This window comes from Pteropus vampyrus, unplaced genomic scaffold, assembly GCF_000151845.1.
Source record: "Pteropus vampyrus isolate Shadow unplaced genomic scaffold, Pvam_2.0 Scaffold11, whole genome shotgun sequence".
Taxonomy (NCBI): Eukaryota; Metazoa; Chordata; class Mammalia; order Chiroptera; family Pteropodidae; genus Pteropus; species Pteropus vampyrus.
The window spans coordinates 8,525,102-8,544,927 of NW_011888792.1; the positions used below are offsets into that span (position 1 = coordinate 8,525,102).

The 19,826-nt window shown below is 33.2% G+C and overlaps 1 long non-coding RNA gene across 1 annotated transcript in view; it reads right to left on the bottom strand.

Annotated features, from left to right (window-relative positions):
* The window catches only part of LOC111731269, a 213,032-nt gene that overhangs the window by 22,149 nt on the left and 171,057 nt on the right, over positions 1–19,826 (bottom strand). The gene's annotated exons all lie outside the window — the stretch shown is intronic.

Consider the following 19,826-nt stretch of genomic DNA (forward strand, 5'->3'; position numbering starts at 1 on the left):
AATGCTCAGTTAATGTAGGCATTATTAATGAGAAATGGGAAAATGAGAAGTTTTATATGATGGAAGAATTAAATAATAATGATGAGATAGCATACAAATCAAGCCAGTTATTGGCTTAAAGAGAAGAGAGTCTCCCCTATACCAAGTTTTACAGAATAAGAGAGTAACTATTTCAGAAGCCAAGGTTACCACAGGTATGCACCCAAAGTAGTCTGCCTGTTCATTGTGAAATATGTTCAAAATGTACAAAAAAAATAAAATTCATTATTATTAATTAGCTAGCATGTAATAAAACCCAATGACAACTTTTTTACAGTTCAACATCAACCCTGCACACTACAGCCGAGTATTTTTTTCTGAAGTGCCACAGCTGTTTCTGATTCTCTCACCATTGTTCTAATTTAAAGACCAAGAAGTTTGTTTTCATTTGACACTGTATTAGATTTTCAAACTATTTGCTAGAAACTACACTCAAATTTTTGCTGTTATGCATTCTTCCATTGGAGTAGCATTAAAAAGTCAACATTTTCCCAGTGCTTCAATTCTGAAACAGTACAAAAAAGTATGCTAATAGGAAGACAACATCAAAATAAGTCAACCACTGCTCTGGAGAATTTGGCACCTTTCTTGTTTCTATTCCTCCCCAAATCAACAAGTTCTTGGTTCTGCCAGACCCAGTGGCTTTTTAAAAATGGGCGACAAAACAAGATGTAAATAAAGGGTATATTTTTACATTTGATATACTATATCAAGACCTAAAGGACTTAATAAAAATGCAATAAAAATGTGGAAAAAATGTTTTTTACTTTTTCTTTATCTTCTGTCAACTATGTCTTCTGGCCTAAAGGACATCAACTATTTAGCAAAATCTAGTGGCAACACTAGCATTCTTAACTTTCTTTCTCTGTTAAATGTGTCCTCTCACATGTTCTTTTCTTGATAGAATAATAGCAAACTCATTTCCTTTATCACAGTTATCACCAAATAACTTTTGTAATCACAACTTAGCTGTTTGGCTTGGGCAAATTACTTAACCTCCCTGTGCTTGAATTTACCACCTATGAAATGAAGATAAGAATAGTCCCTATATTATAGGATTGTTATAAGAATTCTTTTTTAATTAATAAATACAAAACACTCAGAACAGTATCTGACATGCATTAAGACTTGATAAATGTTAGTTATTGTTTTATTTTTATTATCATCATTACTACTTTCATCATCATCAAATTTCTCACCATCACAAAGATTTTATCACAAATTGTCAATCATGACATTCCTAAACTAATCAAATATTTCAAAACCATGGAGCCCAAAAAAATCTTGACAGTAATACCAGACCTCTGCATATGGCAGAGTTCCATTTTCATGATCATCTTTAATATTCCATATGAGGATTAAGTCATATCCTTCCATGACAAAAGAAATTTCTCCTAAATTAATTTTTTGAAACTTAACATAAATAAAAAATTACATTCATGAGTGGAAGTCACTTTCATTTACAAACTTGAAATATTTAATTATGTTTCATAATTTCTATGAATTTTTCTAGAGAATAAAATATTAGTTTGGACTGGCTTCTGTTAGATCTGTTAAGCTGCATACATGTGGTAGTACATATGTAAAAATACAGCCAATCTTGAGCAAAAGAAATAAATCAGGTTTGAACTTTTATCATAACCTGTTGGTGAACTACTAGCAATCTGTCATATTCTGGGTCACATTACCACAGAAATGGAGCATCGCCTCCTGGAGTACCCCTCTGAGAACCTCAAGTTCATGGGAATGAACAGTAGAAGGGACCTCTGAACTCTTTCCCACAGCCAAATGACAGCTGTGATTCTTTGGCCTCAGCTTGCCTTCTTAGCTGATTCGGCATGAAATTTATGGTGCTTCCTACACAGTGTCCCATGCCAGTTCTGGACATTTATTATTCTGACCAGTTATTGAAGGATATATGTATCTCCTATCATCCAATTTGATCAAAATTCCAGCCTCCAAGATAGGAGGAACCAGCCACAGCTAGGAATGGGGTAGGAGTATATTCTGATATGCTGCCAAAGTTTGTTTCCTGCATCTTAAGTGCAAACTTAAGCACAATTTAATGCTGCTTTTAAAAAGCCATGTCAAGGGTTCATTTGATCAGCAAGTTTATCACGTGATAAAGATGCGTAGGGGGGAAAAAAAACAGACACTAAAAGAGCAGATGAAGACCTCAAACTTTTTTACAAGAATGTTGGGTTTCAATTTTTTCAAGCTTCTATTACTTATGAACAGTGGCACCTTGATAGATTACCTAATCTCAGCTTTCTCATCTGCAAAATGGAAATAATAATGAAAAACTCACAGTACTGTTGTGAAATTCAAACAAAATGATAGATGTTAAGCTTTCGATAAAGAAATAATTCAAGTAATAGTAGCTCTTACAAATATAAATAATGAAATTTGGTTCACATATTTAGTTTGATCTTTGTTGAGATGAATTATTGGCTTACTCTTGAATACTTGAAGCTTAATAAGCTTGTATACTAATTAAGTTCTTTAAAACCAGAAAATAATTTTTCATTCTTAAATTCTAGAATTGAATGAGTGATTAAGTTTGATGAGTTTTGCTATTTTATTTGCATTTAGAGGCAAGTATAATTATACTTATACAGAGAGGAATTATTGTATTTGTTTTTAAGTATTATAATTGTTATCAGTTTTGTATGAGTTTTTTTAAACTATAAGAAAACTAATGTTTTTATAAATTTCATCGTTATATCCCAAAATATGAAATTTTATTCATTATAGCAACATTGATTCAACAAATATTTAGTGAGCATCTGCTTTGTGCCAGACGCTGTTCACAGCACTGGATATTCAATGGTGAAAGGCAAAGTCTTTGTTCTTATGAAGCTTACTTCATAGTGGGGAGGTCATCAATAAGTAACACATAACAATAAATTGTATAAGAGTTATACAGGAAAGAAAACAGAGCGAAGTGATCGAGATTGACACTGAGAGAAGGACTTTAAGTGGAGCCCTTTGGATGGAGTTTTAGATAGGTAGCATGAAATGATCTCTAAGGAGTAGCTTTTAAAGTAATTCACAAATGATGAAAGAAGGAGCCAGCCACATGAGCCAGCCACACGAAGAGCTAGGAAGGAGTATTCCAGGAAGAGAAGACAATGCTGTCAAACACTGACATGACCTTGGTATGTTAGAGGAACATGCGCAGGAAAGACAGGAAAGAGCTAGATGATGCAGGACTTAGAAGGCTACGGGGAAGAGCTGGTTTTATCTTAGGAGTAATGAGAGGTCATTGGATGGAAAATGGCTTGATCTGTCTCTGAAGAAAGTTAAATAGGGGAACTGCAAGTTAAAAAAAAACAACAACAACAACAAGGATACTTGTTAAAAGCCTCTTCTTGTCTAGGAGAGAGATGACAGAGGCTTGGACCAGGGTCATGGTAATGGAAATAAAGAAAGGTCGTCACATTTAAATTCCCATTTTAGATAGAATCAAAGAGACATGCCAATGTATTATATATGAGCGTTGAGGAAAAGGCAAAAATGAAAGATGGCAAACAGTGGTGCTATTTTCTGAGATAGGGCAGAATGAAGAAAACTAACTGAGGCGAGAAAGTGGCGAATTAGTTCTCTTTAAGACATGCTATGTTTATGAGGACCACTAGACATGCACACAAATGTAAGCAGGGCCGAGCTCATGTGAACCTTAAGGCTGTCATCATCCTGACACTTGAGGAGATACAATGACCTGATATAACAGCAGCAACTTCTCCTACATGAAACTCTCTAAATTAAAGTGTCGAACATATTTACCGGAATAAAAAATGTTTGCCTATTATATTTCAAGGAAAGAGAACTCTGGTTGATAGAAATTTGTCTATAAACATATAGCCGGAGATGTCTTTAGCACGTATCTAGATCTGACTTATAGATTACAGAATCAGTAAGGTGAGTATCCCCTAAGTCCAAGTTGCTTGCTGTTCACAGAATGTTAAAATGTATCTTGAACAATTTCCTACTCTCTTTCTAGAAGATAATACTTCATAAGAAAGGTAAAAAGTGTGTGGGTGCATATAAGAAAAAAAAGGAAGAGGGAAAGAGGCAGATAGAGGAGACATTTTGTGGCACATCCAAAACGTTATTTAAATTTTAACACAGAATCATAGCAATTGGTCTTTGGAAGCCTGGTGATCCCTGAGGTTGGCATGATAACTCTTAGTCTGAAGTCTTCCATGGTGTTGTCCTGCAGCTGAGCCAGCAGAATTACACACTTTTGGTCTTTCCATCTGAGCTGCTACACAGAGAGCAGGTTTTGGAGCAGGTTCTTACAGCATAAAGCCATAATAACTGAAGCTTGATGCTCCAAACACAGACACATTCTCATTTCCACAAATGTTTAAGTAAAAAGAGAATGTGCTGAAGGAGAAAATTATTGTCTTTTTGTTTCCTTCCTTTTATTTTCTTTTCCTGCAAAAGCTCACCTCATATGGTGTTTTGACTTACAGAAAATGAAAAACAAAGATTAATTCTGAAACTGCTAATTGTGTAAAAGCATGGATTTTCAAAGAAAATAAAAGTTATTTTATCAGCGTAGAAAAACTTTTGAAGAGAAGATATCAACTCTTTTCCTTAGAATCTTTCTTCCTATTACAACAGATATTTTGACAAGGTTTATGAAAAATATATTTGTCAAAAAAACTGTCATAGCAAGCTAATTTTTTGAGTTTCTTTATTAGTATAGTTTCTTTAAAGTTAGTATAGTTTCTAATAAAGAAACATTTCTCTATGAAACAGCAGATTTTCATTTAAGCAAAAGACAGTGATCCCAGGTAATGATAACCAGAATTAATACAGTTAATATTAAAGAAATAAGATCTGCATTTTTCCTAAGCCATGGAAAAGAGAATATATGATAAGACCATATAAATTGAATACATTTCTCCATGGTTAACTATTGTCAGAAATCAAAGCTAAAAATCTCATCTCTGGCTATTCCAGAGCTTCCTCAACAAAGCTCCTAAATCAGAACCCAATGATGAAAAATAATCTCCAACTCTCAAATATTATTCCTAATAATTCTTAGGGGAGAAATTATCTACTTATGTAAAGTACATATTGGATAAGGATTTGGTATCTACTTGATACCACACTCTACCCCCTCAATTTTTTGGTGTACACTTTGATGTTAGCAACTGGCATTGAGGAGTTTTGTGCACTGAGCACATTGCTTACTGCCCACTGCTCAGGGGTGAGAGACAGAGTATGTGCACACAGCTGGCTTCTAAAACACTCCAAAGGCAACGTAACTATAGTTGGTATCTTTTAGGTGTAACTAACATTATTTTATGAAAGTTATTCAATTTGTACCTGCATTGTGATTGTTGTAAAAAAATTTAAATCATTTCTTCAGTGAAAGAAAGAAAGAAAGAAAGAAAGAAAGAAAGAAAGAAAGAAAGAAAGAAAGAAAGAAAGAAAGAAAGAAAAAGAAAGAAAAAAAAGAAAGAAAGAAAAAGAAAGAAAAAAAGAAAGGAGAAAGGAAAAAAAGGCAGAAAACAAGGCGAGGCCTGCAAAGGGATGTTCGTTTGTTTGTTTTTCAATTATAGTCAATATTAAATTATTTTATGTTAGTTTCAAGTGAACAGCATAGTAGTTACACATTTACATAATTTATGAAGTGATCCCCCAATTAGCCTCACCTGGCACTATGCTTAGTTATTACAATATTATTGACTACATTCCCTATGCTGTACTTTACATCCCCATGACAATTTTGTAATTACCGATTTGTACTTTTTAATATGTTCACCGCTTTCACCCAGCCCTCCAACCCCCATCCTATCTGGCAACTATCAGTTTGTTCTCTGTAACGATAAATGTTTCTGTTTTGTTTGTTTGTTTGTTTTGTTCTTTAGATTCTACACATAAGTGAGATTGTATGGTATTTGTCTTTCTATGTCTGATTTATGTCACTTAGCATAATACTCTCTAGGTCCATGTTGTCGCAAATGGTAAGATTTCATTCTTTTTACGGCTGAGTAATATTCCATATATGTCCACATTTTCTTTATCCAATTGCCTACTGATGGGCACTTAGCAAATAATCCTAAAATTTATATGGAACCACAAAAGACCCCAAATAACCACAGCAATCTTGAGAAATAATAAATAATAAAGTTAGAGGTATCATGCTACCAGATAACTACAAGGCTATAGTAATCAAAAGAGCATGCTACTGGCATAAAAACAAACACATTGATCAATGGAAAAAAATAGCCTAGAAATAAACCCATGCCTATATGGTCATTTAATCTCTGACAAAGGAAGCAAGAATATACAATGAGGTAAAGACAGTCTATTCAACAAATGGTGTTGAGAAAACTGAACAGATACACACAAAAAAATGAAACAAGACCACTTTTTACACCAAATATAAGAATAAACTCAAAATGGATTAAAGACTTAAATGTAAGACCCCAAATCATAAAACTACTAGAAGAAAACATAAGCAGTAAACTTCTCTGATATCACTCTTAGTAATATTTTTTCTGATATATCTCCTCAGGCAGGGGAAACAAAAGAAATAATAAACAAATGGGACTACATCAGACTGAAAAGTTTTTGCACGGCAAAAGAAACCATCGACAAAATGAAAAGACAACCATCTGAATGGGAGAAGATATTCGCCAGTGTATATCCAACAAGGGGCTAATATCCAAAATTTATAAAGAACTTATACAACTCAACACCAAAAACAAACAATCGAATTAAAAAATGGGCGGGGGACCTGAATAGACATTTCTCCAAAGAAGACATATAGATGACCAATAGACATATGGAAAGGGGATGTTTATTTTTAAAAGTTATAGTAATAAGAAGTTGGTCTATTACCATTTAGTAACAAATGAAAGAATAACTTAAATCAAACTTCAAAATGGGTAGCAGCAGCTTCCTGATGAAGAGTATAATTCAAAACACTTTTATTTATCAGCGAGTTATAACTACCCCAAGGATTGTGCAATAAAACACTCCTCGCTTCTGTTTCCACTATTCAAATGCTTTCTCTGCTTTGTTAGGCCTTTGGGAAATCACAGTTCTCTACAAGTTGCATTTTGTTCCTCAGCCAAGTAAACTTATTATGCGATTACACTGCCATTTAATCCAGTGTAATTGTAGCAATATGTACAGTAGGGCCTACTCAGCAACAACGTCCCTCTGTCCAGGGAGGTAAAAGCCTTGTGGAATCTGGACGCTACATTGCCAAGGAAGAAACTTCCATCGCTCAGGATGGTCAAATGACTTCCACCAATGGCCAGAACTGAGGAAAATATGGACTTCCTTTTCTTAAGAGATGAAAAGTAAATCATTAAAGAAAAATACATAGACAGGTTCCTGGATACATGAGAACAAGATTGATGTGTAGTGAAGAAGCAAAGGGGCACACAAACATCTTGAGACTGAATGTGCTGCTTCCAACAAGCCTGTCTCTCAATGGTCAAAATATGTTTTCATTCTCTCTTTCTTTTTGTCTGCTTTTCTCTGGCAAAGTGAGAGGTGAATCACTTTTGTTCTGCTGTGATTATTTTTACCCCTCAAAACACAGCTTAAGGGCTCCATTTTAGGGCATAATTGTATACAGAGCCAACTTGCTCAAAAGGTTTTAAAAAAAGCTCCTCTAGTCCCAGTAAATATCAAGCAGCAGATGAGTCAGCTTCAAGTGAAAGCAGAGGAAACATTAACCATTTCTTACTAAAAACATGCATTATATACTTCATTGCTCCTGATCAACTCCACTCAATTCTTTTTCTGTACTTCAAGTTTCCTATGTGTAGTGCACACAATACGGTCAGTCTTCATCTTTGCAAGTAGTTTGAAATCCAAAAACACATTTGTAAATCAGTTTTTGAGCTCAGTGCCTGACCATAGGAGAAAAATATTATATGGGGTTAGATTTCTAAGCTGTCTAAGGGTAGTTAATTTCACTTTGATGTATAGAAAATAGTGAGCATATTTGTGATAAAAATTGTAGATTTAATATTCTTAAAATACTAACAATAATACTTTAATACTAACAATAACAATAATAATTTAAGCCGTTATTTCAGGGTTTGTTTGTTTGTTTCAGTGGAAGGCTGAAAATAAAAGATTAAAGAATACTAGACTTGGGTACAGGTCCAAGAACCATTGCCTCTATATAAGAAGAAACCTAAATTTAAGAACCTAAATTTGCAAAGAACAAACGTATCAAACTTAAACCTATCATATTTTAATAAATTGCAAATTGCATCATCAACATATTTATTCATTTTGCTTATGACTTCTTCCTTCACCTTTCAATTATTTTATTTTCACCTTTCAATGATTTTATTTCACTCCATATCTACTCTAGTTTTCAATACTCTTTGAGCACAGGATAAATGAAATTATCTCTCAGAAAAAATAAATGAGTTCTATGACCACTTTGAAGCTTATCCGTAAGGCTAAGCTTCCCTGGACCTTGCAATGAAACTTATACCTGACCAATGAGAATACTCTGTGCTGACACTTTATGTCACTATTTAAGACCTGCAACAACACAGCATTCTAAAGGTATCCTCTTTTAGACTCTTTATGTTCTGAGGTAAAGGGAAAAAAAGACATACTAACTGAAAAGCTATTTATGAAGCATAAGAGAAATTATGTTGTCAACACACTTCTCTACTTCTGCTATTTCTTCCAATAGTCTATTTCCACACACAGCGGTGATTTCTTAAAACATTGTGTCGCAACGCTGTCCAACAATTATGTGCAGTGGCTTCTGATCACACCTAGAGTAAAATCCAAACTCAGTATTATCATCTTCCAGATGCCATCTGACCTGGTCCCAGTAACCTATCTGAACTCGGAGGGCACCACTGTCTACCTCATTCCCATTGAAAGTCCCACTGGCCTGCGTCATGTGAAGCTCTTCCACCTCTGAGCATTTCACTTCTTTCTTACGGCTGAAATGCTCTCCCCCAGATCTTTATATGGTCAGCTCCTTAACATAATTTTGCTCTCTATAAAATATCATTTCTTATGTGACCACCCTTGTAAAAATAGTCCCTAAACTTCCTCCATTTTTTATCATCATATCCTGCTTTATTTTTTTAGGTCACTTATCCTTATCCTCAAGTTATATTATGTATCTTACTTGTTTCTGTTTATTGTCTTTTGTCCACTAGAATGTAAACTACGTGAAGTACAGACTATTATGTCATAGTTAACATTATCTGCCTAGCACCTAGCCTGGCACATAGTAGATAATAACTGTGTATTAAATAAATGACCAATTGTTAATGTTAAAGAGATATCCTTGAGTTTGTGTTGATGTCTGTAATCATTACGTTATTGTTAAACTTTATTATAATTAAATCATATCGTGGCCTAGAGTAAGAAAATTACACCCTTTTTGACTGAAATGCTAAGTTCAAGAGATGAAAGTTCAAGTAAAGAGGAAGATACAAAGTCTGAAAGCACTTTAAGACAATTCTTTCACAAATGAACAGAAAGGAAAGGTTAAAGGGATCAAGATTTTTAGTCTACCATATAGAGACCTGACAGATTAGTTAATTATTGTTTTCACATATATGAATACATTCTTATCATGAAAATGTCAAGCTTTTATCTGTCCATGAAGAGAAAAAAAAAAAGAAAACAGATTTAAATTAAAACTGGAAATAATTAGGGTGAACCTAAGACTCTCTTGGCCTCAAAAGAATAGGCTAGTAAAAATGAGAGTGGAATATGGGCATCAAAATTCTGACAGTACAGAGTTGAAAATATCAATTTCGAATACATGGACAATAACTCAAATAAGAACTAAACATAGTTGGATTTCTCAGATGGGCTCCATTGGCTAAGGAATAGTGAGCAATACAAGATTAACACAAATTGATACATTTACATAAAATAGTTCAAATTAATACAAGTGTATATAAATACATTCTTCATTCTTTTCTACTCCTCTGCATCCAGCTAATATTCTCTACCTGTCTGTCCATATAAGCAGTTTACCTTCCAAATAAAAAGCTGAATACATCATAATTCTGTCATAGCTGATTTCTCTTTCTCCCTCCTATCCTCTTACTTGGTTTACTCAGCAGATGCCAAAGGAAGAAGAGGAGAAGAAAAATGTCCAGTAAAACTTAAAACCACTAGTAGTGGAAGAGGTATTGTTCCTATCTACTCTGTGACACCAGAAAATCTGTTTTTCTACTCCATCATTAGTTAATAACGATATTAACAGTTACTGAACATTTATTATTTGCCAAGCACTATCCAAAGAGCTTACATGAATTACCTCACTTAACTCATTTCCCAATGAAAAAAAAAAAAAAAGTGCAGCTCACTGCCACTGTTAATTTTACATAAACACACTCCTTGAGGCTAAAGCAAATCTGACTGGTTTTCAATGTGAAAATAAAATATAAAACCTGTTCTTAGAGTTACTTCTAAACAACTTGTTTCTAATCTTAATGTAACAGAAATGAATACATAAATCGGATTCATCAAATAAATCCTCTGCTATCAACTGTTCGAGAACGATGTTAACATCACAATTGGAATGATATGTTTTCTAGGATTTAACATTTTCAGTGATCAAGAATTACTATATTTTGTAACTGGAAATACCACTACTAAGAACAGAATGCTATAAATACAATGATGTAATTTGTTTCCAAAGACTATCACTATACTAGAACAATGAGAAAAATAATAATAAAATGAGATATTTTGTGGCAAACTTTGGGAGTGAGGTTAGGACTGTAATCCACGAGTTATCTTGGGATAAATGCTGCAGCCACAAGTGCCACTGTCAAGTATTCTCAGAGCAAATGGGAAATGGGTAAAATCTGAGAACTAGCTAAAGAAACTGAGAAAAGTGAAAATCATTTGTTCAAGTTGATACAGACAGTAAATGGCAGAGCCAAGCCTAGAACACACCTTCTCTGACTACATTCACTATATTCTGAATCACTCTGCTGGAATAAGTTGGAATAGACTAGAAACAGATAATAATTCATGGTCTGTTTCTAGTCTATTCCAACTTATTCCAGCAGAATATACATGGATAGCATTTTCATTTATCAGAGAGCATTAGCATTTTCCTGAGTCTCATGAGAAAATGATTATTCCTTTTTTCCTCCCATAATCTCTCCTTTGAGAATCACTTCCCATCTAACATTATCCAAAATTGGCCACCAACCAACAAGTATTTTTATGTCACTCCACTTAAATATTGGACAGACTACCATGCTGAGACAGAACAGTTCGAAGAGTGTGAACTGCAGAAATGTCCACAGTTTTTAGTTCTATTTTCAGCATACCTTCTCTGCGCTCTCTCTAAGAAGCCTAGTTGGGATTATAGTCATATGAAGTCTATCCTCTTGCACACACAGGAACTAAAGAACATTGCTTTTTCTGTGTAGAGACATAAATGTCACCTTAGTTGTGGTTTCTTGAGGATAATATGGCAAAATATAACAATTTTTTTAATGTACGTGTTTGCTCTAATAATTCTGCTAATGAATTCACAAAGGACATAATCATAAATGCACACAAACTTTAGCTAAAAAGTTGTTTATTGAAGTGTATTTTATCGTATTAAAACTAAATGAAAACAAATTACAAATCCCCACATAGTGAAGTGGTTAAACCAATCATGACACATCAATACGAGGGCATCAATATAATGTTTGAAAGGAATTGTTAATTTCATTAAACTGTTCACAATATATTAAGTGAAAAAGCAGTAAATAATATGTACATTATGGGCTCATTTTTGCAAAATAATATTAAAATGTGTATAAACATATATAGAAGAGGAAAATTTATGCATCAAAAAGTTTATAATAGTTATCACTACGTGATGGGTTTGTACATTAATTTAATTTTTTGCATACACGCACTTTTTGAAAATGACATGCATTACTTTCATTTTAAGAAAACTGAAAGAAAGAAAAAACAGGCTACCATTATGTCCTTGCACAAGCATATAAACTCCTGTTTTCTAACGAGAATACTATTTGTTTAATATGCTTTTAATGAAAATGTATGCAAAGGAAATGGCATTTGTTCATAGGTAAAAAGATTTACCACAAGTTTAAAATGATGGAAGTTTCTTCTTTTCATCTCTTCATGAAATTTGGAGAGAAAATGCAACATTAAGTATTTGTAGACATAGCCTGAGCCAAACCTGTGTGGCAGAGAATGGGTAGTTGAAAACAGCCAAGGTGCCCAAAAAGAAAATCACTGGATACATGATAGTGATTTGGAAAACAGCATGAAAGTAGTTGAAAAAGAAATATAATAAGAGGCACCAGCCATAAAATATCAAAATATTTTAAAAGCTACAGAATAGAATACAGAAATTAATCCTCATATATATGGCTATTCAACATATGGAAAACATGGCATTTCAAATCAGTTTTAATAAATGGTTCCTTAGTAAATGGTTTTCAGATAACTGACCATTTATTTAGAAAAAAATAAAGTTAGATTCCTACCTCACGCCATCCACAAAAGTAAATTTGATAAGGATTAAAAATCCACACTTATGAAACTAATTTATAAAAGAATTAGAATAAAGTAGTAGAAAGTGAAGAGGGCTTTTGCAGTCATATCTGAAATCTCCAAGAAAATTAGTGGTAGACTATTTCCCTTTGTATCTAAATGAAATCTAAAATTTCTGGAATGTAAAATACACTTTAAACAATATAAAAAATGTGAATTTTTGGAGAAAATATTTGCAATGTTAAATGCATAAAAATCAGCTGACATTCTTAGCACATAACTCATTTTCACAAAACAGTGAGAAAAATAATGATACCATTTTTCCCTTCGTGGATTAACAAAAAATGTTTTAATTTGAAAATATTGATGGTTGGCAATGCTCTGGGAAGTGGAGATTTTCATACATTAGATTATTGGATTATAATTTGAAACATCTGTTTTGGAAATCTGAATAATATTATCTATCGAAAATTTAATTGTACTTATAGGCATCTATCTACCAAGAAAACTACACAGTAACATGTGTATACATCATTGTTGCTAGTAGTGAAACTATGTGAATGCGAATGTGAATGGCTAAAGAAAATATACCCCCACATACACACAGAAAGCCTGTATTTATTTGTATATGTTTTACAAATACATATATGTGCACATTAATAAATATCAATATAAAACCCCAAACCAAAGCCTAGGTCTAGCTAAATATAATCTCTATACTGTGTGAACGAAAGAAAGGATGAAATCCAGAGATGGAAATGAAACCCATTGTTCAGCAGAGGCCTGGCAACAAAGTACGGTACTGTAGCTTTTCACAGGCAAACAAAAACTCAACTCTCAGTTTCAGTTTCTATATAATAAAATCACAGAATTTATTTTCCCTCCGGGGAGTAAAACATTTACTACTGGAAGAGAAAAAATAGAAAGGCAGAGCAACATTGGCCAATATGGCCAATGGACTCCTAGGAATTATAGTAATTTCATTTTAAATTGCTTATGCGGCTGTGGTGTCAAAAACTCCACCTTCTCAAACTTTCAGAAACATATCTATACAAAAACTTTGTGTGTGTGTGTGCTTGCATGTGTGTGTGTATGTGTGTGCAAATTAAGGAAAGGGTCCGAGCTTCATGCTAGGATTGGAGCCAGGGCAGAAATAAGAAAGAAACAGCTAGAAGATAAAAAGAAATGAGAAAAAAAGCAAAAAGAGCAAGGGATCCGGAGCCATGAAAATATACACCTATCAGTAATTCTCAGAAATCTTAGCAGTGACATGCCCTTTCTATAAGCCAAATAACAGAGGTTCAAGAATATCTTGTCTCGATTATAAGGAATACAGACATCCTAGCTGACATGCAGGATATATACATTTGTGCATGTAATGGTATGATATTTACAAAATTCATTGTTGAAAAAATTACAAAAGGAATATAAGCATGTGTAAAACATTTATAGAATAAAAAGAGAAAGCCTCTTTTCACTGGATTGCCTCTAGTCAGTCCCACTCACTAGCATATTGCATAGTTCTAGACATTCACATGATCCCTAATAGAGAGAGACTGAGGTGAACTGTGACGTAGATGCTTTGTGACTCTTCAGAAATGCCCCACCTTTTCTGCCTCCCTTGAGTATACCAACAAGTAGTATACTAGCTATCTTATTTAGATTGGAATAATGAGTATATTTATAAATTTAAGAAGTAGATATTTTTAAAAATGTAACTAGGCTTATGGATGCAACAGAACCAAAGAATGAGGAGCACTGTATCTCTGCAGAAGCTGAGATCAGTGAGTAACATATTGTTTTATAGAAAATGAGAAAAAGACAAATCCAGGTGATCAGAAGTATGTGACTATTAAATTCAAAAACTAAATAGAGAATCTGTTTCTAAGACAAGTTCAAGTTTGACCAGAGATGGAATCTGAAAAAAACTAAGAGACTAGAGACATCACAGATGATAAAAACACATTTGACAAAGGCACCTATAAGGACTTGCCAATCCCAGGGATGGAACTAAGCATCACTTAGCTGCGCTTACCTATTGCTAATCTATCCCAGCGCTACTGCCCAGCTGTGCTGGAGATAAATACACAATCCTTCTTAAGATGATAACCCAGGCAGCAACTACCAATGAATCAGAGCTAACATAAGAAATGAAGTATTTTTACCATCGAAGGGACTGAACAGAGATATGTAGAAATAAGTTCTAAGTAAGCTATCACTAAAAGACGTCCTCACCAGAGAAGAATTCAGTACAGATACTCTGTCCAGTGTAAGAGTTACTTACCCTGTCTATGTTTATACCTTGAGTATAAAATAACTTCCTGTCAATCACTTTCGCCATCAGGTATTACAAAACAAAGGTGAAACTCTATGTCCTCAAAGCTCTAACCAGGAAAGAATTCACCTCAGTCTCTAAATTTTAGCCACAAAAGATAAAAGCCTAGTCGTGGTAGAAATACACATTGCTGGAAGGAATCATTCCTGCTCTCAACTTCCTCTCTACTGACTCACCAGGAAAAACTCAGAGCAGGGATTACCAGCAATCTGACATACCCATCAGCCCACTCCACTGCTAACCATGCAGAGAACAGAAACCTAGTGCTACACAATATTCTGTGGGGGGACAGGGGGACCAGGATTTCTGCTCAAAAGATCAGAAGAGCAAAGAATTGCGTTCTTCCTAGAGAAGGCTCTTGCAAAGTTTCTGCTGAATTGAGCTTTACATGAGGGTGGAAAACCTAGTGTAAGGCATGTGGTTGCATTAATTATAAGATTTCAATTTGACAGTTTAATTAGGAAAAGGAGAGTTAGTGTAGGGCTTGCAGAATTTATGATGAATCACATACTCCAACAGACTTCATTTTCATATTTCAATTACACACATTTCTAACTGATGAAGAGCAACATAGCATTTTCTGTTTAATAAATGTGATATCTGTTGGAATTGATAACATTAGTTCAGTAATTATGGAGCCATTATTGTCAGGCTTTTAAAAAACATGGAAAAAAAACCTTAGTTATTAAAGTTTAGCATCAGCACAAAACTACATTTTCAAATGCTCCTGCTAAAGAGCTTTTTAACAGTGCATTAGCTATCCCTTACAGGTAGAAGGGTAAAACTCAATAGCAGGTATTTGCATGAGATTGATTTTGATCTAATCACACTTTATTTGATTTCTTGATACACTACTGCAGTCATTATGTTCTTTCTAAATTTTTATTCAGAATTTAGGCCAAAAATAAAAAGGAGGGAGGGGGAACAGGACTTAACAGGTTTGCATGACATATTTTAATGCAAGATCATACTGATTCTGATCTTTGCTTAAAATAATAATAATAAAATATGACAAAAACATATTTTCATCAATCTAAAGATAAATGTAGATTCAAAGGGGAGCAAACTTTAAGTGACTTGGTCTGTCAAAACATGTAGAAACTTATGAGTTTTTTTTCCCAGAGTGCCTGCTTCGAGTTCTGGGAACCAAAATTGAAAAGCTGGGTATGCTCATAGATGCACTACAGTCTTTTCTTTTGCATGGGTTATGAACAGAAGTTCATTAAATCAAATACAGATGTCAGTTTCCTGAGGGACTAAGAAAAAGATCATGCTCTACAATAAACACAACTGCATTCACTGGCAGTACAGTACACTTCTGTTTTTTAAATTACTTCTAAATTTGTTCATGATTCTTTCATGAACAATATTTTGGCTTTTATCTACCTGAACTATCCACTTACTACTGTTTATCTTGCAAAGATCTTGATGGCATTTTCTTAAAACACATTTATGTTTATATGTTTTACGTATGTATTTGTGTATGTATCACAAATATTTCTAAACATTGTAGTCACAAAAGATAGATAAGAAAATTAATCCTTCAATATAATATCACCTATTGCATGCTAGAATTGTGCATGTAAAAGATTCGTGTTTTACAGTTTCATAAAATAAGTTATATCTCATCCCATGATTAGTAATTTGCTTTCATTAATTTCAGGGAGAATCTTGTAGAATTGAGTATTTTATTGATTGCTTCAGAATATTAAATAAATAAGATAATGAACACACAGTAGCCACCATATTACCTAACACATTGCTCAAAAAACAGTAGCAGTGATTATTGATAGCAGGCCTGAGGTTCTTATACAAATAATTAATACAAAAATATAAAAGCATAAAATTATAATCACAGAAAAGTAAAAAGCCTGAGAATTATTTCAAAATTTTTTTTTAAATAACTATAAAGAAATATAAAGAAATGGCCTTCCTATCCCCAAACAGCACACCAGTAAAAAAATATATTTAAATTTAACATTCTTAGTTTTTTTACTTGACACAAATTGTAGCTTGGTCAGTGGGCAAATGACTGTTTCCAGGAATTAGAATTGCTCTGCCCTGCCATGTGGTGGCAATATAGATGCAAACAAAAGAAAATTAGAAAAGAATAGAACTTAAGAGCTAGAGATTTCCACTTCCTCTCATTTTGTAAATAACTGAGGCCCAGAAAAGCAAACATTTTTTTCCATAATTACAACAGCTAATAAGTAGCAGATTCTAAGATTGTATTCTAATACAGAGTTCTATTCACTTTAGCAACAGTTGCCAAAGTATGGCCCAAGGAGTTCAGAAGATCCCTATCTCTGTCAGGGTCCAAAAGCTAATTATTAGTTTTCTAATAATCTTAAAATTTTTTAAAATTCACTTTATTAACATTTGCACTATTAATACAAAAATGTTGGAAAAAAAACTACTGAAATCTTTGAGTGAATCAAGGCAGTGGCACCAAACTGTACTAGTAGTCATTGTATTCGTCACTGCCACATTAAGAAAAGTCAAAAGCTAGTTTCATCAAATTTTAAGTTTTAGTACACATCTTTTAAATATTCTACGTAACAAAATGGAAAGCACACCTTAAACCATTCTGCATATTGAAGGATAATGGTTGTCTCCATACAAAGCACTATGTGATTGTTTACATTCCTACTGAACTAGCCACTTTCCTCATCGAATACAATTTTTTTTACTTGAAAGAATTAACTTTGTTTATTCAGATTTGCTTATTTGCAGACATTGTCTTGGAAACGATAAAAATATCTGTCACTTCAGAGAAAACTATCTAAACAATATTTTTTTGCCACAGGTAAAATGTAAGCTTTGAAGCACAGCTTAGAATTTTGGAAAATTTGTATCTCTCATCATGACAGCTTTCCAAGAGTTAAAGACTTTCTGATGACTTAATGATATCATTAATGAATGTGTTTTATTGATATTGTATAATAAATCTGTCAACCTTTGGTAGATATGCATAGCAAAATAAGCCATTATTTTCAAAATCATCAACAATAATGTTACAAAAACATACATGTGTAAAAGATAAATTTAAATTATAAGATAGTCCAATGGATTTTAGTAGTAAGTGTAAAAGTTCTTGGCATGGTTTTAGGTTATACATAATCTTTAAGAAATTATTATCACTTGCTGAATTTAGATGTAGTAGCAAATAAAAATAGTCATAATTATCTGAAAATGCTATTAAAATGTCCTCCTTTTTCTAATTATACATGTGCATTAAACTGGATTTTCTTTATATTATTTATATAATATAAGCATATTATTTAACAACAGACTGAATGCAGAAGCAGTTATATTTTTATTAAGCCAGACACTAAAGATATTACAAATAGATAAAATAATGCCATTCTCATTAAATATGTGTGTTTTGAAAAATGTATTTTTTCATAGAATTATGTTATTACTTTACATAACATACTTTATATAAAGTAATGACGTTGATGTTATATTCAAATGAATTAATGAACAGTTTTAAACTCTCTTTTAATTTCTCATATGGTATATGCTGAAATATATTATTCACAAAAACAAAAAGTCTTTTGGTCCTCAATAATTTTTAAGACTATTAAAGGCCCCTGAGTCCCAAAAAGTTGAAAACTGCTACACTATGTGGTCCAATAGAGATGACAAATAGGTTTCAAATACAATACAAACTTGGATCAGTTGGTAATAGCTACATGGAATTGGTAGAAAAGAACCTAGAATCTATGTTTTGGGCTATGAAGACAAAAAAATTAGAAAATTTGGTGTTCAAGCCACAATTTTACCCAAAAATACACTGCAGAATATTCCAGATCTTTCAAGAGAGTCCAACATCCTACTCCTCTTTCCTTCCCTCATAGTATTAAGTGCTCTACCTATACAGAGTAGATTAATAAATGTTCATTAATTTAACTGAATATAATGAAAATCATGCTAATGACTCTTTCAAATTCTGATACAAGATAGAGGGCCAATGGTTATTGTTCTAAGAAGCAAATGCCAAAAAGAAGTCTTAAGGTGAGAGGATAATTGAGTAAACAACTACACGTGTTGCATGATTTCAAGGGAACAGAATAAATTCTACCCATAAATAAAACTTTATTTTTAACCTCATAATCAGTGCCTAAATTCATTTTTATAATTAGATATATGGCCTTTTATTCTACAATGAAAATGTCAAAATACAAATACTTTAAGTAGATGCAGAATATTATTCAAATTCACATTAAATTAAAAATGATTGATATTATTTAGGCTTTAGAGTGACATGATCAAATGAAAATAATAGAGTAGTAGATTCCAGATGAAAGACATTACAAAGATGGTGAAAGGAATGACACTAAGCGAAAAAATTGAAGTTTCAAAAGAAAACTTTTGTTTATTTTATAATTTATATAAAGTCAGTTATGTTTTGGGATTCCCCAGAACAACAAAAAACTAATAATCATGCATTTTCCAGTCCATATATAATATTGCAACCACATAGAATAAAAATCTACTAAATAAAAATCAGAATTGTGCCACAACCTAAATATAACCTCCTGGATACTCACATGGAAGCTAACATTCTATCAAGTTATTGCACTGCATGTCCTGTATGCAGACTTCAGCAAGACTTCCCTCTTGCAACAGAAAGAAGGCAGACTTTTGAGTAAGTGGTGATGTTAGGTAGTTAGGCATGAGCACAGGAGTGAAGTCCCAGCTCTATAACCATAGAAACTTCCCTTGAAGACCTTCCTTTAGGACCTTACTGAAACACCTCCCTTTTAGGGTTATAAATTACCCTAAATCCTAGAACACAAAGGCCATAAAAGCTGCTGTCTAAACCAGCCACAAACTCATGCGCAGAAAGTACTACCCTAACCTGCCCACAGCCTCAGCCTCATTATACCATCATTATAATCAAGACTATGCCTGGAAGTTTATGAATCTAATTATAACAGATGAA